At 36.8% G+C, this 24,789-nt stretch overlaps 1 protein-coding gene across 5 annotated transcripts in view; it reads left to right on the top strand.

Moving 5' to 3' along the window:
* TLK1 (tousled like kinase 1) overlaps positions 1-24,789 on the top strand; it is a 203,894-nt gene that overhangs the window by 65,162 nt on the left and 113,943 nt on the right. Inside the window, exon 2 of one of the 5 annotated variants that reach the window (XM_021702850.2) lies at positions 24,507-24,555. The exons of the other annotated variants lie outside the window; for them this stretch is intronic. The gene's annotated coding sequence lies outside the window, so the exon portion shown is untranslated. The remainder of the gene's footprint in view (positions 1-24,506; positions 24,556-24,789) is intronic. 5 annotated transcript variants of the gene reach the window in all.

The raw sequence follows: 24,789 nt of genomic DNA, 5'->3' as shown, positions 1-24,789 counted from the left end.
GAGAGAATGGGAGCGAGTGTGCTGGGTTGGGGGGGTGGAGAGGGAGAATCTCAAGCAGACTCCCTGTTGAGCTCAGAACTCCACTCAGGGCTCAGTCTTAGGACCCTGAGATCATTACCTGAGCCCAAACCAAGAGTCAGATGCTTAACTGACTGAGCCATCCAGGTGTGCCCCATGCAGTTGATTTTAATTTTTAATTTTACATGTTGCTTTATCTTTCATTATTGAAGTGTAAAACATATAGAAAATGCACACAAATAAATTTTTGCTCAGTGAATTATAATCTTTGTAACCGTAATCTGTGTAACTACCACTCAGTCAAGAAACAGAACATTGACAGCACTTCAGAAGCCCTCTCCCTTCTCCCATCAGTCACTACCTTCTCTCTTCTCCCCAAAGAAATCACTATTCTGACTTAGTAATGTCTATTTTTGAATGTTATATAAATTGACTCACATAGTATATATTTTATTTCTAGCTACTTTTGCTCCACATAATGTTTCTGATATTCATCCATGTTAATTTCTGTAACTGTAGTTGATTTTCATTGCTCTGTGTTACTTTGTATGTATATGCCACAGTTAATATAATCTGTTGATAGATGTTTAGGTTGTTTTCACTTCGTTGCTACTACTAATAATGCTGTATAAATGCATTTATATCAATCTCTGCATGTACTATTAATATTTGTTGAGTATATACCCAACAGTAAATTTACTGGCTTATGGGTACGAATTTGCCTTTAGTAGACACTGCTGATTTTCCAGAGTGGTTGTAACAATTTATATTCCTATGAGCACTTTATGAGAGTTCCTATTGCTCCACATCATCACCAATAATTGGAATTGTTAGTATTATTTATTTTTGCTAATCTGATGGCTGTGAGGTGGTATTTATGGTTTTAATTTTCATTTCCCTGATAAAGTTGTTAACCATTTTTTTTCATAAGTTTATTGGCTTTTGAATATGTGTTCAAATTTTTTGGTCAGTTTTCCTTTGTGGTGTTTGTGTTATAAAAAACAGTAATGTATTTGAAGGAATTCTTTTTGTATTTCGGATAAGTACTCTTTATTTTTTTAATATCCCCCACCTTTTGGTGGCCTGTTTTTCCCTTCTCTTTATGGTATTTAAGAAGTATGTCAAGTTCATAAAAATGTTTTCCTATATTTTCTCTTTTAATGTGGGCATTTGCAGCTGTAAATTTCCCTCTAAGCACCCAATTAGCAGTCAGTTCATCAAGTTTTGATGTGTTTTTATTTTTATTAACCTCAGGTGTTTTCTAATTTTCCTTTTGATTTCTTCTTTTGATCTATTGCTGATTTAGGAGTATGTTAATTTCCACATATTTGTGGATTTCCCAAATTTCTTTCTGTAATTGATTTCTAATTTAATTCATTTGTGATTGGAGAACATACTTTGTCTATTTTTAGTCCTTATTGTTGATACTTGTTTTATGGCCTAGCATATGGGCTCTCCTTGAGAATGTTCCATGTATGCTTTCGGAGAATGTGTGTTCTCTTGTTGGATGGAGTATCCTCTACATGTCTGTTAGGTCTTGCTGGATTATAGTGTTTAAGCTTTGTGTTTCCTTGTTAATTTCTGTTTAGTTCTATTTGTTATTGCAAACGGAGTATTGAAGTCTTCCAATTGTTGCATGGTTGTCCATTTCTCTTTGATTCTGTCAATTTTGCTTCAGTATTTTGAGGCTCTGTTATATGGTGCATATGTGTTTATAATTTTTATATCTTACGGATGGATTGACCCTTTAATTGTTATAAAATGTTCCTCTTCACCTCTAAAAACATTTTAGAGGCTGTCTGATATTAGTATATCCAGTACAGTTCTGTTGTGGTTGCTATTTGCGTGGTGTCTCTTCCCTTTCCTTTACTTTTATCCTATTTGTGTCTTTGACTGTAAAGTGTGACAGCATTAGTCAGATCTTGTTCTTTTTAAATCCAGTCTTACAGTCTTTGCGTCTTGATTTTACTGTTTAATCCACTCACATTTAATGATATTGATACGGTTGGATTTATGTCTGCCATTTTGCTTTTTCTTTTCTGTATGTCTCTTTTTGTCTTTCTGTGCTTCCTTTATTGCATTCTTTTGCATTGAGTATTTTCTAGTGTAATGTTTTAGTTTTCTTAATGATTCTGAAAGTATTTTTTGAGTTATTTTCTTAGTGATTGCTTGAGGGTGTACATTACAAAATTTACCAGAATCTACTTCAGATTAATAACTTAACTCTAGTGATATATAGAAACTGTATTTAGTTCTGCTACATCTTTCCGTTTTCTTTAAATCATATTGCTTTGTTACAAATAAAAGAATACATTATTATAATTATTACTTTATATAATTCTGTGTCTTTTAAAGAAACTGAAATAAAGGAAAAGATAAACATATTTATAGTTTTTGTACTAACTTATCATTTTGGTTCTCTTCATTTCTTTCTGTAGATTTAATTTACTATCTGATACCATTTCCTTACTAAATAAAGTTTGTTTCTACCTGCCTCCTTTGTATTATTATTGTCAAATGTTACATTTCTAAACGTTTTAGGCCCAATGATACAGTTATATGCATGTGGTATGTGCGATTACTTTTTCAACTAATTAAGAGAGTTAAGAAGAAATATGCAATTATGCTGTCTTTGCTGGCACTCATGTTCTCTCATGTACATTCAAATTACTCTATGGTTATAGCCAGAAGAACTGATTTTGATTCTTCTGCCAGCTCCAGTCTGCTGTTCAGCTCCTCTACTGGGCTTTTCATTTTAGTTATTGTACATTTGAACTCCAGAATTTTCATTTAATTATTTTATAAAATTTCTTTTTATTGGCATTCTCTATTTGATGAGACATTGTCATAATAATCTCCCTTTAAGTATTTGAACATGGTTTCCTTTAGTTCTTTGAACATATGTATGATAGCTGCTTTGAACTCTGCTGAATCCAACATCTGGGCCCTCTCAAAGGCATGTACATAGTCTCCTTGACCACCAGAGATGACTGGTTTTGGCTCTGTTCATTTTGTCTCTTTCCCTGATTTTCCCAGTAAGCTTTTGGCTGGTCTCTTTCTGTTGCTATCACACCTAGCAGTCAGCCTCCACTAATTGCTAGCTGATTGCTTTGTTGTTTTCTTCAACATCCTGGGGCATGAATTGCTCCATAGTCTGATTGCTGCATTAAGTCAGGTTTCTGCAGAAGCTAAGGGTTACCAGTTTTTGAGACTTGTGCTTGCTCTGAGAGGTAACTGCCTTTCTGTTTGCCTCATTCTTAGTAGTTAAACTTCTACATAGTCTGTAGCTTTGCTTGTTGCTACTTCTATCATGGAACTACAATTCTTTTAGTTCTTCACCTCCCAGATCTCCATAGTTTTGGAAAATGCCCTTAGGAATGAACTTCCCCACAGTTGGCCAGATAAAGTCCGTTCCCTTAGATGGAGAATAGAGCTTTCAGTTCTTTTTTTTTTTTTTTTTTTAAAGATTTTATTTATTTATTTGAGAGAGCATGAGAGGGGAGACAGTCAGAGGGTGAAGCAGACTCCCCGCTGAGCTGGAGCTCGATGTGGGACTCGATCCCGGGACTCCAGGATCATGACCTGAGCCGAAGGCAGTCGCTTAACCAACTGAGCCACCCAGGCGCCCCAAGAGCTTTCAGTTCTTAATGGCCTGTTTTTTTCCTCTGGGAAGAACCTCTGCTTTGCTTCAGTGAAGTTAGGGACCGAGAAAGGAGATAACTTTTTCTTTCTTTTCTTTTTTTCCTTGTTTTGAGAGAGAGAGAGGGAGGGGGCCAGGGCAGTAGTAGGGTGAGGGGGAGAGAGAGAAAAACGTAAGTAGGCTCCATGCCCAGCGTGGAGCCTATACTCTCACAGCCCTGAGGTCATGACCTGAGCCAAAATCAGGAGTTGGGAAATCAAGAGTGGGATGCTTAACTGACTGAGCCACCCCAGGAGCCCCAAAAGGAGATAACTTATGTTGAAGTGACACTCAGCTGTAGGAGTAGGGTAGTCCCTTTTCTCCCCTTTTCGCCCCTCCTGGTAAAGAAGTTTTGCTTATAAGTGAGAAATTATGACCCAGTATTTTTGGCCTGCTGTACCTGGAATAGAGCTTCTGCCTTACAAGTGGGAGTGGGTTGGGAGGAGGGACTCCATAGTTTTCTCATCCATGCCTGCCTGACGTAGAGTTTCTGCAACATAGAGCTGGGGGGGTGGTGGTGGTGGTGAGAGATGCCAGCATCCTTCTCCTCTGGGGTGAGATTATCCTCCTGGACTGGGCTAGGGGAGCTCCTGGGAAACCCATCTGTGTAGAAATTGTCACATGGAGTTGTAGGGTGTGAATGGGAGTGATTTGTGGCTCAGATGTCACAGATGGTTGCTCTTCTCACCTCAGTGTAGTATATTTTCTTGAATAAGTGTTTCTCCACTTGCTGTATGCCCTTAGGATGATCTCCAAAAACATTAAATGGTTGGTGGTTCTTTAAAAAAAAAAAAAAAGTTGGGGTGCCTGGGTGGCTCAGTCAGTTAAGCGGCTGCCTTCAGCTCAGGTCATGATTCCAGGGTCCTGGGATCAAGCCCCACGTTGGGCTCCCTTCTCCCTCTGCCCCTTCCCCCCCTCCCCCGCTAGAGCACGGGCTCTCTCTCTCTCTCAAATTTAAAAAAAAAAAAGTTAAAAAAAAAGTTTTACCAGTTAAATGGTTGTTTCAGATGGTCCACTAAGCTCCTCATGCCACTCTTCCTGAAATTATGCTATTCTACTATATTTTATTGTTTTTCAGAAACTTTATTATTATGCTTTTCGTACTTAATCTATAGTCCTCCTGAAGTTGATTTTTTTCCTGTGTGGTGTGAGGTAGTAGTGTCATTTCCGTATGGCTATCCTGATATCTCAGCACCATTTACCGAAAAGAAGTGTTCTTTCCTACTGTTTTGCAGTGCTACCTTTTTTTTTGTGAATCAAGTGTCTGTACCCGGAAACAGGTCTGTTTCTAGGCTGTACATTCTCTATCATTTGTCTATTCTTGTGCCAGTACCATACTGTCTTAATTACGAGCTTGATACCTAGTAAATGTAATTAGCTTGATATCCAGTAAAATAAACTTTCCTGCCTTTTGATAGGTCGAATTCTCCCAAGATTTCTTTCCTCTGAGTATTCAGTTGAATACTTAATCTTCGTAGTGCTTTGAAGGGATTTTGCAGATGTAGTTAAAGTTAAAAGCAACAAACCTTAAAGTGGTGAGATTGCCTTGGATTATTTGAGTGGGCCCAGTTCAGCTGCACAAGCCCCTTAAATACAAAAAATGCAGAAAAGAGGAAGGCAGAAGAGACGTGGGGCAGAGAAGAGGTCAGAGGGACTTGACTCAGAAACGTGAAAAGGATTTGGCCTGCTGTTGGTGCCTTTAAAAGGGGACCATGAGCCAGGGAATGTAAGTGGCCTCTAGAAGCTGAGACCAAGTCTCACTTGACAGGAAAGAGATGGGGACCTTTGTCCTATAATTCTTGGAGCTGAATTTTGCCAGCATCCTAAATGAACCTGGAAACAGATTCTCTCCTGGTGTTTAGACAGAAACACAGACTAATACCTTGATTTCATCCTTGTGAGATTCTAAGCAGAGAACCACTTGAGCCATGCTGCGCTGGGATTTCTGATCCACAGAAACTGGAGATAATACATGTGTGTTTTTAAGCTGCTATGTTTGTGGTAACTTGTTAGAACAAGTGATAGAAAATTAATACACATTTCATTGATTTTCTTCAAAATTGCTTTGGCTATTTTTGGGTACATTCTACAAATGAAACAAAACTAAAACAGATCCTTTTGAGGGTTTGAAATTGCATTGAATCTGTTGATCATATCTTTACAATAATGAGTGTTCAATCCATGTAGATTGGGTATATTCATCATTTCAGTAATATTTTATAGTTTTCTCTGTAATGATCTTACATAATTGTTACACTTGTTTTATTTTTATTTTTTTATATTACTGTAAATAGTATCTCTTTAACTTTCATATTCTACTTATTGCTGATATGTAGAAATTCAGTTATTTTGGCATATTGCCTTGGTAACCAGCAATTTTGCTTATAATTCTGATAATGTATCTCAACTAGATTGGCTTCCTATAAACATATAGCTTATGAGTGATAAATTCATTTCATCTTTACCAATCCTTATACTACTTGTTTTTCTAGCCTTATTGCAGTGATTATAACTGCCAGTACAGTGTTGAATAGATTGGTTATAGTGGGAATCCTTGTGTAGCTCCTATTTTAGAAGTAGGGGAAGAATCAATATTTTACAATTTAGCATATAGGCATTTTGGATCTATCCTTTCTCAGGTCAAGGAAGTTCCTTTCTATTACTGGTTACTAGTTTGTTTAAATCATTAATGGATACTGAATTTTATCAAATGCCTTTTTCTGCATTTATTCAGATAATTTTAACTTCTCAGTATTTTTTTTTAATGTGGTGAATTATTTTATTGCTCCTTAATTATTACACCAACCTTGTATTCCTGGACTAAACCCAGTTTAATTGTGAACTATTAGTTTTTTTATATGAATTACTTTCCTGATTTTTCATTTAGTATTTTTGCACCTACATACATGAATGAGATAGGTGTGTAACTTTCTCATAATGTTCTTGTCAGGTTTTATAGCAAGGTAACACTGGCTTCATAAAAATGAGTTGGGAAGTGCTTTTTCTTTTACCACTATCTTAAGAATTTATGTAAGAAGGGTGTTATAGCTTCTTTAAGTGTTGGTAGAAGTCACTGAGGAAGCTTTCTAGGCCTGGAGTTTTCTCTGTGGAGAAATTTTAAATAATGATTTCAATTTCTATAATGTCACAGTACTCTGTAGAGTTTCAGTTTTCGTATCAGTTTTGGTAAATTGTATTTTCTAGTAATTCCTACATTTTATCTAAAATTTCCGATGTTTGTGCGTAAAATTGTAAATAATATTCCCTGTGATCTTTCTGTGTCTAGGATCTATAGTGATATCCTCTTTTCATTCCAGACGGTCACTATCTGTGTCTTGTCTCTTTTTTCCTTTTTTTTTTTGTTAAAGATTTTATTTATTTAACAGAGAGAGACACAGTGAGAGAGGGAACGCAAGAAGGGGGAGTGGGAAAGGGAGAAGCAGGCTTCCTGCAGAGCAGGGAGCCCCGCCCCGATCCCAGGACCCTGGGATCATGACCTGAGCCAAAGGCAGACGCTTAACGACTGAGCCACCCAGGTGCCCCATTGTCTCTTTTTTTCTTGATCCCTCTTACCAGTTTATTAGTTTTTTTCATGGAACCAGCTTTTAGCGTTCATTCTTTGTCTTTTATGTTTGTTTTCTATTTGATCGATTTTTGTTCTGATTTTTATTGTTTCCTTCTTTGACTTTCTTTGGGTTTAATTTGCTGTTCTTTTTCTAGACTTGTGTGACAAATGCTTATTAGTTCTTGGATTTTTAACCTTCCTCCCTATTCTTCCCCTCCCCCAATGCGTTTGAGGTTATAAAGTTACCTAAGCATGGGTTTGGCTTTCTTTCTCTGATTTTTTTTCCTTCCCCCACAAAATTGAGGTGAAATTCACATAAAATACAGTTAACCATTTTCAAGTTTTTACTCTCTCAAGTTTTGGTATGTGTGTATGTATGTGTGTGTGTGTATTTCATTCAGCTCAAAATATTCTACAATTTCCATGATTTCTCTTGATCCATGGATTATTCAGAAGTACAGTTGACCCTTGAACTCTGTGGGGGTTAGGGGTGCCAGCCCCCACACAGTTGAAAATCTGCCTGTAACTTCTGGCTCCCCAGAAATTTAATTACTAATAGCCCACTGTTGGCTGGAAGCCTTACCAATAACATAAAGTTGATTAATACATATTTTGTATAAGTATTACAAACTTTAAAAGGCTTTTACTGATTTCTGACCTAGCTCCATTGTAGTAAGAACTAAATTTGTAAGATTTCAGTTCTTTAAAATATGAGACTTTTTTGATGACCCAACATATTGTCTTTCTTGGTAAATATTCCTTGTATAGGCCCCCCCCAAAATTTTGACTATGGTGGTTAGATGTGATTCAATATATATATTAGTTATATCAGGTTTGTTTCTTAAAATTATCATTACTTTTTTTGCTTGTTTGCTCTTACTCAGAGTAAGTTTAAAGATTTAAAATGTCCCAGGGGTGCCTGGGTGGCTCAGTTGGTTGGGCATCTGGTTTCATCTCAGGTCATGATCCTCCGGGTCCTGGGATGGAGCCCTGTGTCCAGCTCCCTGCTCAGCAGGAAGTCTGCTGGTCACCAGCCGCCTCCCCGCCCCGCTCGCTAGCATGCACGCACACTCTCTCTCTCAAATCTTTAAAAAAAAAAAAAAAAAAGTCCCAAAGTGGTTGTAGATTTGTCTCTGTATAGTTTGTCTTTTTTTTTTTTTTTTAGATTTTATTTATTTATTTGACAGAGACAGCAAGAGAGGGAACACAAGCAGGGGGAGTGGGAGAGGGAGAAGCAGGCTTCCCGCCAAGCAGGAGCCCGATGCGGGGCTCGATCCCAGGACCCCGGGATCATGACCTGAGCCGAAGGCAGACGCTTAATGACTGAGCCACCCAGGCACCCCAGTTTGTCATTTTTTATATTATGTATTTATGTATTTTTTGTTGTAGGTGCTTACAAATTAAGAATTTTTGTATCTCCCTGGTAAATCAAATCTTTTATCATCATGTATTGTTTATCTTTTGTGATGCATTTTGCCTTACAGTGAATGTACTGTATCTAGTGTTAAGATGGATAATGCTAGCTTTCAGTTGCTAATGTTTACATGGTATATCTTTTTCCAGGCTTCTACTTAACGCTTTTATTTATATTTTAGCTGTCTGTTATAAATAGCATATGTTCTTTAAAAAATAACTAGTTTGTGTTTGTTTTAATTGGAACATTGAGTAAATTTATATTTAATATACTTACTGATATATTTGGGTTTAAATTGATGTTTCTCGTTTTATTTATCCTGTTTGTTTGAACTTTCTTTTACTCTCTTTTATGCCTTGTTTTGGATTGTTACTATTTTTTATTTCAAATAATTCTCCACAGGTGGCTTAATGGTTATATCCTGAGATTATATCCTAATTTTTTTAGTGGTTATCCCAGAAATGAAAATATGCCTCTTTGGCTTATTAAGCATAGTGTAAGTCAGTATTTTTTCCTCTTCCTGGTCAATGCAACAACTTTAGAAACTGTTAACTGTACAGTTCCCTCTCCTGAATTACATACTACTATTACTGCATAGTTTGGTTCTTTTTTTTTTTTTCCAAGATTTTATTTATTTATTTGAGAGAGAGAGTGCACAAGTAGGGGGACGGGCAGAGGGAGAGAGAGAAGCAGAAGCAGACTCCCTGCTGTGCAGGGATCCCGATGACGCAGGGTTCCCAGGACCCTGGGATCATGACCTGAGCTGAAGACAGATGCTTAACCAACTGAGCCACCCAGGTGCCCCTGCATAGTTTGGTTTTACATTATTTTAACCACCCATAAGATATTATGAGTATTTTATATAGTAATTCTGCATTTATATTTAGTATATAGTTACTTTTTTTTCTTTTTAAAGCTGTGTTGATTTTCTGTTTGCCTAAAGAATGCTCTTTAATGATTTCTGTATTTGGGCCTATCTGGTGTGGAATACTCTGTTAACTGCTTGTCTGGTAAGTCTTTCCCCCATCTTTATTCTTGAAAAGTTTTTGTTGTTTTTGTCTGGACATCGGAATCTAAGTAGGCAGTTATTTTCATTCAGCTCATTTTGTGTTATTACAACGAGACCCAATTTCCATTGTTTTGTTCTGAGGTCAGCTGTCAGTCTTATTGTTGCTCCTTTGATGGTAATCTAGTTTGCTATCTCTGGTTACTTTTCAGGTTTGGGGGAGGTTATTTTTGGTTTTCAAGCAGTTTCACTCTGAGGTGTGTAAGTGTGCCTTTCTTTTGTTCTACTTGGTGTGTGTAGGAGTTCTTAGATCTGTGACTTGTGGCTGCACTATCCAGTGCCACTAGATATATGTGACTATTTATTTATTTTATTTTTTTAAAGATTTTATTTATTTATTTGAGACAGAGAGAATGAGAGAGACAGAGAGCACATGAGAGGGGGAAGGGTCAGAGGGAGAAGCAGGCTCCCTGCCGAGCAGAGAGCCCGATGCGGGACTCGATCCCGGGACTCCAGGATCATGACCTGAGCCAAAGGCAGTTGCCTAACCAACTGAGCCACCCAGGCGCCCTATTTATTTATTTTAAAAAGATTTTTAAATTTTATTTATTTGACAGAGAGACAGTGAGAGAGGAAGCACAAACAGGGGGAGAGGGAGAAGCAGCCTTCCCGCGGAGCAGGGAGCCCGATATAGCTCGATCCCACGATCCCTGAGCCAAAGGCAGACACTTAATGACTGAGCCACCCAGGCGCCCCTATATGTGACTATTTAAATGATCATTTAAGAAGTTAGAAATTAAGTTTCTCAAATTCTCAGTAGCCACATGTAGTTATTGGCTGCCTTTATGGCAGATGGAGAGCATGTCATGTCCATCATTGCAGAAAATTTTGTTGGACGGCACTTTTTTTTTTAAAGATTTTTTTTTTTTTAATTTATTTGAGACAGAGAGAATGAGAGAGAGCACATGAGAGGGGGGAGGGTCAGAGGGAGAAGCAGACTCCCCGCCGTGCAGGGAGCCCGATGCGGGACTCGATCCAGGGACTCCAGGATCATGACCTGAGCCGAAGGCAGTCGCCCAACCAACTGATGGACAGCACTTTTGAAGGCTTTTATAAGTTTTGGGAAATTTTCGGTCCATGCCATTTCAGATAGTTCTATTCTGTCATCTTCTCTGGGAATCCAGTTGTACGTGTATTAGATCTTTTTGTATGCTGTATGTTTCTCATCCCCTTTTCTGTATTTTCATCTTTTTATTCCTAATGTGCCTTTTGAAAGGTATATTTTTCTGAGATAATATTCTAGTTCATGAATTCTGTTTTTTTTTTTTTTTTTTAATTAGAGGGTGGGAAGAAGGGGCAGACAGAGAGGGAGACAGAGAATCTCAAGCAGCCTCCATACCCAGCGCAGAGCCTAACTCGGGGCTTAATCCCACAACCCTGAGATCATGACCTGAGCTGAAATCAAGATTCAAACGTTCAACCGATTGAACCATGCAGGTGCCCCTCATTAATTCTCTCTTAAGTTTTTAGAAAATGTCAAACTCATCTACTGAGTTATTAACTTAAATCCTTTTACTTTTTTTAGTTCTAGAAAGCAATTTGGTAGTTTCAGGTTCTCTGTCAAAGTTCTCCGTCTTATTATTCAGCATAATTATTTGGAAGTGTTTGATAACTTCATTATCTAGATCCCTTTGAGTCTTGTTCCATGTTTTATTTGCTTTTCAGTCATGTGTCACTTTCTTGGGTTTCTTTTTCATTGTTTTGTTTTCTAATTGGATATGGGACATTTTTTATGAAAAACCATAGAGATCATTTGGGGCCTAGAATAATGGCAGTCTTCCATGATAGGATTTACATTTAATTTTGGCAGAACTATAGGGGCACTGTAAATCTCAGATTTTCTTGGTCCACTTTTAAGGATTGAGATTAGAAAGTGGACCTTAATCCTGTTCACTTTTGCTCTGAGATGGGGATCCCAATGCAAAGTTTGGGGGAGGCTCTGGATTTCATTTTTTCTTTTCCTGTACAGCCCAGGGATACCGCCAAAGTTTTGCTTAGCATCTCAGTTTCTAAATCACTAGTTCTGAAATCAGCAGATGCTTCTAGAGTCTGGGGAAGCCTCATTTACCACCCTCAACTCTCTGGAGTTTTTTTTCCTGAATTTTGGCCCCATGATTCTTCATTGACTTATAACTATAAGCAGACTTAAAAAAAACCAAAAGAAGGGGCACCTGGGTGGCTCAGTTGGTTAAGCGACTGCCTTCGGCTCAGGTCATGATCCTGGAGTCCCTGGATCGAGTCCCGCATCGGGCTCCCTGCTCGGCAGGGAGTCTGCTTCTCCCTCTGACCCTCCCCCCTCTCATGTGCTCTCTCATTCTCTCTCTGTCAAATAAATAAATAAAATCTTAAAAAAAACAAAACAAAAACAAAAAAACCCAAAAGAATTTAGTCCAACTTTTCAAGTTTCCCAACCCAGAACATTGGCCTGATTTACCTAATCAGCATTACTACGAGTTCTTGTTTGCTTTTTTGTTTTTTGTTTTTGTTTTGTTTCAGGGGTACAGGTCTGTGATTCATCAGTCTTACACAATTCACAGCGCTCAGCATAGTACCTACCCTCCCCAATGTTCATCACCAGTGACCCCATCCCACCACCCCCCTCCACTCCAGCAACCCTTTATTTGAACATTTTGGGTGAACTTGAATCTTTTTTCCTCCTCTCAATAGTGTTTTTTTTTTTTTTTTTTTTTTTTATTCGAAAGAGAGAGACACAGCGACAGAGGGAACAGCAGCAGGGGGAGTGAGTGAGGGACAAGCAGGCTCCCAGCTGAGCAGGGAGCCTGATGCGGGGCTCAATCCCAGCACCCTGGGATCACGACCTGAGCTGAAGGGAGACGCTTAACCGACTGAGCCACCCAGGCGCCCCGAATAGTGTTTGTTTTTTTTTTAAGATTTTATTTATTTGTCAGAGAGAGTGCACGTGCACAAGCAGGGGAGAGTCAGGCAGAGGGAGAAACAGGCTTCCCGCTTAAAAAGGGCCTGATGTAGGACTCGATCCCAGGACTCTGGGATCATGACCTAAGTCATAGGCATTTGCTTAACCCACTGAGCCATCCAGGCATCCCTCCTCCTCGCAATAATGATGAATGTATAGTTGAATAAACGTTATCTGGGACTCTTTTTTTTTCTGTTATTATGAAAAGACAATGCATTGATAACATTCTAAAATAACATATGCACACAATCCTATCCAATTATTTTTATCTGATTCTTGGAAAAACTGTTTTCTGATGAGTTACAGTCATAATGGAGTTGTATCTTATTCAGGGATTAGGTTCTAAGAGGTCACAGTTAATATTTGCACTTTTTTTTTTTAACAATTTAATAGCTGGGACATACACACTTCATTTTGGGTTGGATGTATGCTCAATTCTCTGTTCTCAGTTCTTTCCACTATAGGTAAGAATGTGATACATCTTTGTTACTTTGCTTCTTTTAAATTATTGCCCTTTGAGCAATAGTGTTTTAGCTTTAGAAACAGACTTTCAGGTTTGCTAAATACAGTATAACACTTTGTATGCCTTTGAAAATTGTCATGCTTCAAATGTTGCAGTTATTGTTTCAATTTAAGTTAGTCAAAAAGTATGAATTTCTTTCTGATGTTGTTATATTGTAAGAGTTGTACCTATTTACAGTGCCACCAGCAACACACATGAACCAGTTTAATGGAAACATCACTGCTCTAGTGGTAGTATATTTTAAAACTGTCTTGTGTGGTTGTATTCCAGGTTGCTTTACTTGTATATATTTGATTACCAAGAACATAAGCAGTTTTCCACATGTTTATTACCTTTTTTGTTTGTGGTTTGTTTTAAAAATTACTCAAGTTTCTCAAAATTATTGAAAAGGATACAGCTTTGAATTGCTTAATCATAAAATTATTTAGGTGGATTTTTTTGCAGGAGGGAGCAAAGTTAACTGAGGTCACAGTGTTGATACCATGGACCCATTACTACAGCTTATTACTACCAAAGCTTACTTTTACTACAGTATGTACTGATGACAAGGACTGTGACAGTTCTTATGTTAAAACTACTTGCAGTTGTTTGTACTGTCTAATTTACTTCTCTAGATTACAGAGTAGCAGAAGAAAGAAAATGATTGGGATTTTAAGGGGGGTTAATAATTGCAGCTTGTTCCCCAAATAGTGGCATCTGAAATTTGAAATCGGGATCAGTATACCCTGTTATGGTAGCCTCCTTGCCAGGATCAATTTATAGTAATTATTTATTCTTTACTTGCTAAAACATAGGTATATATGTTAAATGTTGTTTTAAGTATCTTGCAATTTAATAAATGTTCTTCCTTAAATTTTCTATTAACAAGTTATTGACCAAAGCATAGATGCATGGTTAGTTGGAACACTGTCTAAAACTTGATGTTTAAAGCATTTTAGTTATCTTTAACAGCTAACATGATAAATTACAACCCTTACCTCTACCCCACAGAACTTGCCTTTAATAAGAAAATGATAAAAGTGATGCGAATTTTTCATTATCATGAGCTCTCGGCAATTTTATTTATCAATTTTTTTTTATTTTATTTTTTTTAAAGATTTTTTATTTATTTATTTGAGACAGAGAGAATGAGAGACAGAGAGCATGAGAGGGAGGAGGGTCAGAGGGAGAAGCAGACTCCCCGCAGAGCAGGGAGCCCGATGCGGGACTCGATCCCGGGACTCCAGGATCATGACCTGAGCCGAAGGCAGTCGCTTAACCAACTGAGCCACCCAGGCGCCCTATCTATTTATTTTTTAAGATTTTATTTATTTATTTGACAGAGCAAGACACAGTGAGAGAAGGAACACAAGCAGGGGGAGTGGGAGAGGAGAAACAGGCTTCCTGCTGAGCAGGGAGCCTGATGTGGGGCTCTGGGGCTTGATCCCAGGACCCTGGGATCATGACCTGAGCCGAAGGCAGACGCTCAATAACTGAGCCACACAGGCACCCCTCAGCAACTTTACTGTATATTTTAACTGTTATTTAGGATATCCTTTCTAAATTTGTATAAAGTAAAAATGACTTTAACCCAGTTATTTGAGACGGGAAACGTGTAATTAAGTAGTTGTATAAATCCTGTATTTATTGAGTACCCAAAGAGCTTAACTACTAATGAAAGTTTATCCTAAGATTGAGGCTTAACTCCAGATACTGCAGGTATTAAAAATAACGCATGTGCTCACATGCCTGTGTGCCTCTTTTATATGCAGATGTCTTGATGGTAGAAATAAAAAGCCACATAAAAGACTTTTCTTTTGTATTTTTAAAAGAATCATTAAATCAAAATTTAAAAAACTATTATTTACTTCATTTTATTTTTGCTTTGTACCTAATTCCTTATTTTGGAATTAGGTATAGAGCATGAGTTGGCAGACTTTTTGCAAAGAGCATGTTAGTTAAGTATTTTAGGCTTTTTAGGCCAAAAGGTCTCTGTTAGAACTACTCTCTATCTGAATGGGCGTGGCTTTGTTCCAATAAAACCTTATTTATGGACACTGAAATATGAATTTCATGCGATTTCTACTTGTCATGAAATGCTCTTCTTTTTGATCTCACCTTCCCAGACATTTAAAAATGTAAAAACCATTTTAGTTCATGGATAGTACAAAAACAGGTGGTGCTCCCTATCCCTGGTATAGAGTAACTTTCTATGAGGAAGGTGAATGCTTCAAATTAACCAGTTATTCAAGTAGATAACTCCAGATCTGTTTTATCTTGCAAACTGAAACTGTAATGCCCATTATACAACAGCATTCCATTCCCCTCAGCCCCCAACCCCTGAAAACCACCATTGTATACTATTAATTTGACTACTCTAAGGTATATCATATAAATGCAGTCATACATGTTTGTCTTTTTGTGACTGGCTTATTTCATTTAGCACACTGTCCTCAGTGTTCATCTGTGTTGTAGCATGTGTCAGAATATCCCACCCTTTAAAGGCTGAATAATACTCCATTTAATGTGTATACCACATTTTGTTTATCCATTCATCCATTGATGGTTGCCTGGCTTGCTTCCATGCCTTGCCTGTTGTGAATAAGGCTGCTATAAACACGGGTGTGCAAATATCTCTGAGACTCAGCTTTGAGTTCTTGTGGGTATATACCCAGAAGTGAGATTGCTTGGATCATATGGTAATTTTATTTTTAATTTTTTGAGGAACTGCCGTACTGTTTTGCACTGCAGCTGTACCATTTTAGTTTCATCCACAGTGCACAAGCATTCCAATTTCTCTACATCCTTGCTAACACTTATATTCTATTTTTTAAATAGTAGCAGTCCTAAGGAGAGTGAAACAACATCTTGTGGGTTATATATGCGTTTCCTTAATTATTAGTGGTATTGAGCATCTTTTTCTATGCATGCTGACCATTTGTGCTATGTCTGGAGAAATGTTTAAGTTCTTTGCCCATGTTAAAATCAGGTTATTTGTTAGTCGACTATATTATTTTTTAAGAATACATTTTTCCTCTCTTGCAGTGTGTTCTACAAGTACAGATAAGTAAATTAACATAATTTACTATTACTTATAAAGGTAATAACTTAGAAGAATGAGGAGCACAGTAAGTGGAAGTTCTGATTTACCAAAAGCCAGTCTAATAGAGAAGCTAAACATGCGTAATTGTTTTCAAAGTGCATGAACAGCAACCTGGGAAGATGAGGTGCATATAATGTGACTAAGAAAGAAATAGGATTGATTTTTATATGTCCTATAGAATTATTCATTCACACCTTGCTGTATATTGTAATCAAATAGTATGTTAAGCAGTTTAGAGAGTTAGTATGCTCTGTAGTATTTAGACATACATGGTAAGTAGTTCATAAAATTGATTCTGATGTATCCAGCCACGATCATTTCAAGTTTTATTTTATTTTTTTAAAGGTTTTATTTATTTTTTTGACAAAGACACAGCGAGAGAAGGAACACAAGCAGGGGGAGTGGGAGAGGGAGAAGCAGTCCTCTCACGGAGCAAGGAGCCCGATGCGGGGCTCGGTCCCAGGACCCCAGGATCATGACCTGAGCCGAAGGCAGATGCTTAACGACTGAGCCACCCAGGCGCCCCTCAAGTTTTATTCTTTTACATTATTTGTCTTTCTCCTCATTGATACTGTGAGTTCATAGTGTGAACACTATCTTGTCTTTTAGGCCCAGTGACTTACAATAGAGTTGATTGTATAAGTGATCCACAGTATGGATGAATTTTTACATATCTAAGTGGTTAGTGAAAACAGTTTTTCCTCATCCTTTGTACTTTTATTTTTTGTATATTGAGCTGGGCTTTCTTTGTACCTATTCTTCCTTCCTGCTACCCTATGCTCTTTGCTAATGATAATTGAACCATTACCCATAAAATAGGTAACTGTGAGCCTTAGTCTTCATTGTTAGATGAATGGATAAGTGAGGCCTGCATGAAGAAACTCACTGTTGTCCCTAAAACACACCAAGTTCATGGTCTTCAAATAGGAACTCATGATCTATCTCCCCAAACCAGTTCCTTTTTTAGTGACTTTTACTACCAATTATCCATGTGTAAACCAGAAACATTTCCCTTTCCTTTACTTTTCAAATTTAGTCTGCTACCAAGTCCTCTTGTTTTTTCATCTCCTAGATACCTTTCTGATCTTATGTGGTACTAGTTCAAGCTAGTGTCTTCTCTTACTGGATCGCTACAGTGGCCGCCTAACTGGTGTCCATGAATCCACCCCGGAATCTATTAATTAGACAGAAATACAGATGCTGTAATACTTTACAAGTAACAGTATTTAATATTCTACCTGATTGAACTAATTGTTTTTAAAGCTTTATCTATTTATTTATTTATGCGAGAGAGAGAGAGAGAGAGAGAGCATGTGCGTGCGTGGGGTAGCGGGGAGGGGCAGAGGAGGAGGGAGAGAGAAACTTAAGCAGACTCCCCGCTGAGCATGGAGCCCAACGCAGGGCTTGATCTCACAACCCTGAGATCGGACCTGAGCCAAAACCAACAGTCTGATGCTTTAATGGACTACACCCCCCAGGCACCCTTAATTTTTTTATATTATGTTGATTTTCTTATTGAGCTTCCTTGGCTTTCTAAATAAGTTCTGTTCATGTTATTAAGTGTCTGTTTTATGCCAGAAGGAGTTGAGGAAACTGAGGCTGAGAGTTACTAAAGCAGTAGAGCTGAAATACAGATTTGGTTGTCTTTTAGACCAAGTTTCTTCAGTTTGAAAATTTGGGGATGCCTGAGAATATCCATTTATTCATTCAAGAAATATTTATTGAGAGTCTTCTATGTGTTGGGCATTCTTTTAGGCATCTTGATATTCAGTGAACAAATAACCGCTACCCCCCCCCCCCGATTCCTGTTCTTTTGGAGTTTATAGTCTAGTGAGAGGAGAAAGGCCATCTCATTGATAAAGCTGCAGACTCAGAATTGCTGTGTCTGCTAGGGAGTTTTAGAATTAAAGCATTTGCCTGTCTTGGCAGGGAAACGAGTTATGTGAAATTTAACTTTACTTGGGGTTCTCCATAACCTCAAATAGCAGGGTAATCTCTAGTTTTTACCTAGGGCTATGAACGTGGTGCCTCACTAGTGACCAGATGTTCTCTCAGCCTGTTTTAGAGTGGTCAGGTAGGCTGAATGAGCTTTACATACTGTGTAATGTGTCCCCAGGGCGTACCCCTATGTTCAGAGATTAACTAGAAAGGCTAGTGGGCTCAGCATATAGTTGTACTCATGTTTGATGTATATTGCAGCAACATAGTGAAGATACACAGCTGAATCTTAAGGGGAAAACATAGGCAGAGTCTGGAGGAATCCATACACAGGCTTCCTTATGCTCTCTCCCTCACAAGAGGGGGTACACAGAGTACATACTCTTCCCCCAGTGAAAATGCAGCAACATGTGTGCAATGTGTCTGTCTGGGGAAGTTCACTAGAGACTCTACATTCAAGGTTTTAATTGGGAGTACCTTATTCTTAGCATATACCAACCACATTGTTTCCACGAACAGTCTAGGCACTGTGAGCCACCCTTATCAGTTAGGGAAGGGTGGGAATTTCTTTGCAGCAGGCCTTTCTAAAGACAGCATCCTCACACTTGCTATGTAGACTCATTTCTGCACAGTTACCTTTTGACTGTGGATGGAGATTGCTGAGGTGGATCTGGGAGAGATAAATAAATATGGAAAAATAACATTTTTCCTACCAGGCTTTGGGAGTCATTGTTCTAAGGAAATAATTCTAATTTCAAACAGAGCATTTTAGGTAGAATGATGTTTGTTGCAGCACTGTTTTTAATAGCAAGAAATTAGAAACCACTTGAATCGCCAATGGTAGGGGAATAAATATATTACTGTACATCCATTTAATGGAATGTTAGGTAGTTGTGAAATGTTCATGAAAACATGTCATAATGTGGAAAATTGCTTTTGTAAGAACATAAGATACAAAATAGTAATTAGTGTAGAATCTTGACAGTGATGGCTATCAGACAGCTTTCTTAGTTCTGAAATTTGCAAATGCCGTTAAGACAAATTCCCTCACAAAAACGTAGGAAAATATAAAAAGTTGTTAACTTTTTGTTATGGGAACATTTTTTAATTTATTGAAGTAGAGTGAATATTGCAGTGAACCTTAACATACCTATCACACAGTTTGATAGTCATCAGTTTTAATACAAAAGTGTAAGTTACTTGTAGGAAACTTAAATCAGTTTTATTAGAACATGGATACTGTATAGAGTAGTAGCATTAATATGCAGTAAACTTATATAAATTACATTTATAATTTATCTGAAGGTTTTTTTTTATGGCAAAGAACTGCCACTGGCACTTTCATCATTAACACTTAATCAGGTTTATTTGGGGGAAAGATTTTTCAAAAACAAAATAGTTTTTTTGGTGGGGGGTTGGGATAACTATATGACTTTCAGGATATATGACTACCTGTAAGGAAAATCAAACCCAGACTGAGAATTGAATGGCTGGAGGTTATATAAGTTTCTCATTTTAGCAGCACTTCAGCGAATGATTAATTTTATTATGTCATCACTTTTAGGGTCTTTTGCAAATGGTTGAAATTATGAATGTGGAAACATCTTTGAATGCCAGGGGCTACTATAAAAAGTGTAATGTTAATCGAGGAATAAAAAGTATGCAGAAAAATGGGGCGCCTGGGTGACTCAGTCGGTTAAGCATCTGACTCTTGTTTTCTGCTCCGGTCATGATCTCAGGGTGGTGAGAACGATCTGGGAGTCAGACTCTGTGCTCAGCAGGGAGTCTGCTTGAGATTTTCTCCCTATGCCCCACTTCCCCTGATAAATAAATTGGTCTTTAAAAAAGAGTAAACAGAAAAAAGACTGGAAGAAAACTTGAGTGTTGTTGACATTAGTTTATCTTTGTGTAGTAGGACTATGAGTGGGATTTTTAGGCTCTAATTTTTTGCATTTTTGCATTTTACTTTATTGTTGGCAATTTGGGGTTTATGACCAGTGGTAAAAAGGGGAAGAAGTGAAATTGCTTATTTCTTGTCATTATAAAGATACATGTCCTTTTCTTCATAAGACAAATAACTTGACACTGGGAAATGTTAAGTTAGAAAATTACTATAATTGAAAGAAAACTTGGTATAAGTCAGACTTTTTAAATGTACAGTGTCTGGAAGACTATGAGGGCCAACCTTATAAGGTATAAACTTAATAAGGCTTTGCATTTATCACTCCATTTTGGCAGCTTTGAGATAATACACAAATTAAAAATATATGAGAATGATGTGACCCACAATTTCTTTGAGTTCTGTATTCTGTATTGAATTTCTGTAAAATGGCAGTCATAATCATTTGTAAAGATACTAGAGAACTTATACTCTAGACCATTTGGTCATCAAGTAAATAGTTTGAACCATACGAACCTATTTTATATATTTAAAATGTTTGAATATAACTTCATGTGGTTCAACCTGTTAAAAATCACAATTTCTCATCCTTTGTTAAAGTTGATTTACTTATATATTTTTCTAAAGTTACAAGTTGGTTGGGCGCCTGGGTGGCTCAGTTGGTTAAGCATCTGACTCTTGATTTCAGCTCAGCTCATGATCTCAGGGTTGTGAGATCAAGCCCTGTATTGGGCTCTGCGCTGGGCATGGAGCCTGCTTAAGATTCTCTCTCTCTCTTTCCCTCTCTCCCCCTCCTCTTTGATATTGGATCTCACTGCCCCCCTCTAAATACATATATATATAGTATATATATATAGTATATATATATATTATATACATATATAAAACTATATATATAAATATTTTAAAAACTAAAGTTACATGTTGGCATTTCTGTTAAGGTTGAAGGTAATAGAAAATATTACTAGAATTTAAAAATTTTGTATCTTGGGTGATTTGGTCTTTGGAAATGTATCTTTCTAGAGGAATGTTATGATCTTAATGGGTTTATGGACTCATTTATATAGTACCTGGCACCTAAACTTTTGGCATTCTCTGGAGTTGTACAGTAATTTAGAGTTGGGAATGATGGTTAAAGACTGTTTTTATTTTCATTGAGCAGCATAGTTTATGTTGAACATGTCTGTGTGGGCATTTAGAGCAGGTAGGGTTCCTAAGCAGAGTGGTTTTTTTTGTTGGAAATCTTTTGGGTTTATTAATTTAAAAATTTTATTTTTTTCTTCCTTGTTTGAAGATTTAGGCTAGTGAAATTGAAAATGAGTGAACTGGAATGCTCTACTGTTTGTTAATATCCTTTTGTTGCTTTCTGTTCTCACATCACTTACTTGGCATGCAATTTTGGGGAAGTTGCTTATTTTTCTAGGACTCAGTAATAGTAAGTAAAAATTATGGAGGCTATATATTCCAGGAACCTGCTAAGGGCTTGCCAGTGTCATCTCATTGAATTTGGATAAGAATCCTGTGGAGTAGGCTCTGTTATTACCAGGATTTTATGGATGAGGACAGAGCTGGGATTCTGGCAGCAGAGCCTATACTCTTAACCGTAAAGCTATTTTGCTACAATAAGTGTCCATAGAAACCCATTTTAAGAGTCTTTTTAAGATATGACAGAGATGATGTTGGTGAAATAATGCCTGTGTTGAAATCACTGTATAAACATCTAGAATATTTTATCCTTGTTTATTATAATACATTGTTTCAGATAGTGTTTTGAAAGGTGGATAGTGCTCAACTTGGACTTCTTATGTAGAGTACATGCAACTTCCTTGTCAGAGGTTTACTTCCCTGCTGCAGATGGACTGTACGAGGTAACTGTTCTGGAGTCCTTCTTTCACCCTGCCCTATTAGGATAGAACAGACCAAAAAGAAGTACTGCGGGGCAGTCAGTCATCACTGTCCTTTTGAAGGTATATCAAAATGATTACCTCTGAGGAGTGGGCTTTTGGGAAACGGGAGTATTGGGGCTTTCATTTTTATATTTCTGTATGATTTATTTCAACCAGCATTTATTACATTAATAATGGGGGAAAAGCATGGAACTAAAAAAGATTCTTAAGTAATTAGTACTTAGGTTAGGGATAGGATACCAGTTGACGTCGTAGTAATAAGAAAGTAATAACTAGTCCAGGTTTTACCAAATTCCTATTTTGGACCTTTCTTAGAAAACATTGCTTTTTACATGCATAAGCACATGCATGTTCATTTTCTCTCTCTCTCTCTCTCTCTCTCACACACACACACACACACACTCTTACACTCTTCTTTTGGACTGCTCTTTTGGGATAAGGGGTGCTTAGTTGAGTGGATATCAGTTCTAACAATAGGTAATATGATTTAATCTCTCAGTATCTCGATTTCCTTAAGATGAGAACAGGATGTTAGAGAAGTAGCCTACTATAAAAATACATACATATATGTATGTATGTATACACACATTTACATGTGTGTATATGTGTGTGTATATGTACATGCATATATGTGTGTATGTGTATATATGTGTGTATATGAGAGAAATTGATTCTAAAAATAGCAAATTATTATAAGCTTAAAGAAGGTAGAGGAATAGGAGTTAGTTATATTACTTTGACATTAACAGAAAAAAATTAGGCATTGAAGTATATGCCATTTTACCTACCAGGAAATTCTAACCACAGGGAGAAAGCTAGAAGGGAGCTTATATTATGTACATAATAAATGCCAGTCTTTATTGAGCACTTGTATTGTAGCATACATATATGCTCACATTTATTGAATACTAAGTGACAGGTTTAGTTTAAAACTCTTCATATACACTTACCTTATTCTAACAACTATAAGGTACATACTTTTATTATCCGTTTTATATATAAAGAAGCTGAAACATGGCTAAGGAACTTGGCCATGCTTACACAACTTGCCTATTTCTGTATTTATTTTTGATGAAAGAAAAATTAGCTGTCAGACATTTTTTATTTATAAGAATAACATATGAAATTAAATTATTACTAATTCTTTAAGGTCATGACAGGGCAGAGAAGCAAAAACCAAAACTCTGTGCTTTACTCTGATGCAAGCTATTTTTTTATATGAATAATTTGGTCTCAGTATGTCTGAATTCTTTGCTGTAAGGATTATAACAAAAGCGTTTAAAATGACTAAGTATCTTAAAGATAAGGTGAGGTATTGATCTGACTTGGAGTGGTTCTAGATCAGACCTGTCTTTTCTTTACCACAGGCTTATATAACTGATTGTATATACTAGATTCAGGAATCTGGCTTTCTATGCTTACTCTTTTCAGTCATTCTTGATGAAATATTTGGGGTGTGTGTCTGAAAAAGAGTGTAGGTATGTAAATATATATATATGTATATATACAATACATACATGTGTAGGTAGATGGATAGATGTGTATAGCTCAGATAGTTTAGTGAAACAGAATAAAGTACAGAAACAGACCCATATTTATGTGGGAATATGATAGATGGCTAGAAAAGTATTTCAGATCAGTGGGAAAGGTTGCATTTGTGAGAAATTTTATGACATTTTCCTTTGGAAAAAAAGATAGCTATATACAATTAAATTCTAAATGGATTAAATTTCCAAATGCTAATATTTAAAATCATGAGGGAAAAAATGTGGGAGATCTTTTTTTAGATTCATGGGGGGGGGGAAGGTTATGAAAGAAATTGGGCCACTTTTGTGATAGCTCCATTTAACATGTTCATTTAAGAACCAAAAAATTAGGATATTTGGTTTTAAATTGGCAATCAAGCTGTGGAATAAATGTTAGAATGTAATGTAGTCAACAAAAGTAATAGCTATGTTTGCTAAATATATGATACAAAATGCTGTATTTGAAAATAGATATATTCTATTAACCATGTTAAAATGGATGTTTCAAGACAAGAGTCAAATAATTCTGGAGTGTTGAACAGTGTAGACTTCTTAAATTCTTTTTGTTTCCTATACTTTGAAATGCATTAAAAAACTAATGAAAAGGAGTGATTTAAATGGAGTATTTTATCTTGTTGAAATAATTTCTAACTTTATCATGGTATTTGTGTTTTAATCAGAGTTCTTTGCCTTATCAAGTATAATGTGAAAAGTATTAATAGAAGAAAGACCTTAACTCTTCTGTATAAATCAGCTTATCAGATGAAATATAAAAAGTAACAATTAAAATCTGGAATGAGTTAAAATATTTTCAGACTTCAGGAAGTTTTAAATTTAAAAATGTAAGGCAATGGCTTAGTAGCAGTTGAATTTATTAGAAAGGTCTAAGTGAGCAAACTCATTTACTTTTTGGTAACTGGTATTAACCTTTCTGGTATTAACATGCTTTCTAGATATCGTGATTTTGTTTTGACTATCTGCCAAGGAAGATGAAGTCTTAAGGTAATTACAAAATGATATAATGAAAGATAGATTCCTTGTCATAAAAAGGTGATAAAACTATAAAGTAATGCTGACTAACCAGAACTAATACTATGTCTAAATACATGCATCTTTTTTAGACCGGTCACCTTGGGAGGCTAGTTTTATAAAAACTAACATCTATTGAGTGAGTGAAAGAGAGAGAGTGTGTGTGTGTGTGTGTGTGTGTGTGTGTGTGTGTGTGTGTGTGTGTGT

This window comes from Neomonachus schauinslandi, chromosome 3 (assembly GCF_002201575.2).
Source record: "Neomonachus schauinslandi chromosome 3, ASM220157v2, whole genome shotgun sequence".
NCBI lineage: Eukaryota > Metazoa > Chordata > Mammalia > Carnivora > Phocidae > Neomonachus > Neomonachus schauinslandi.
Note: the sequence above shows the minus strand (reverse complement) of the source record. Positions and strands in the feature narration are given on the sequence as shown.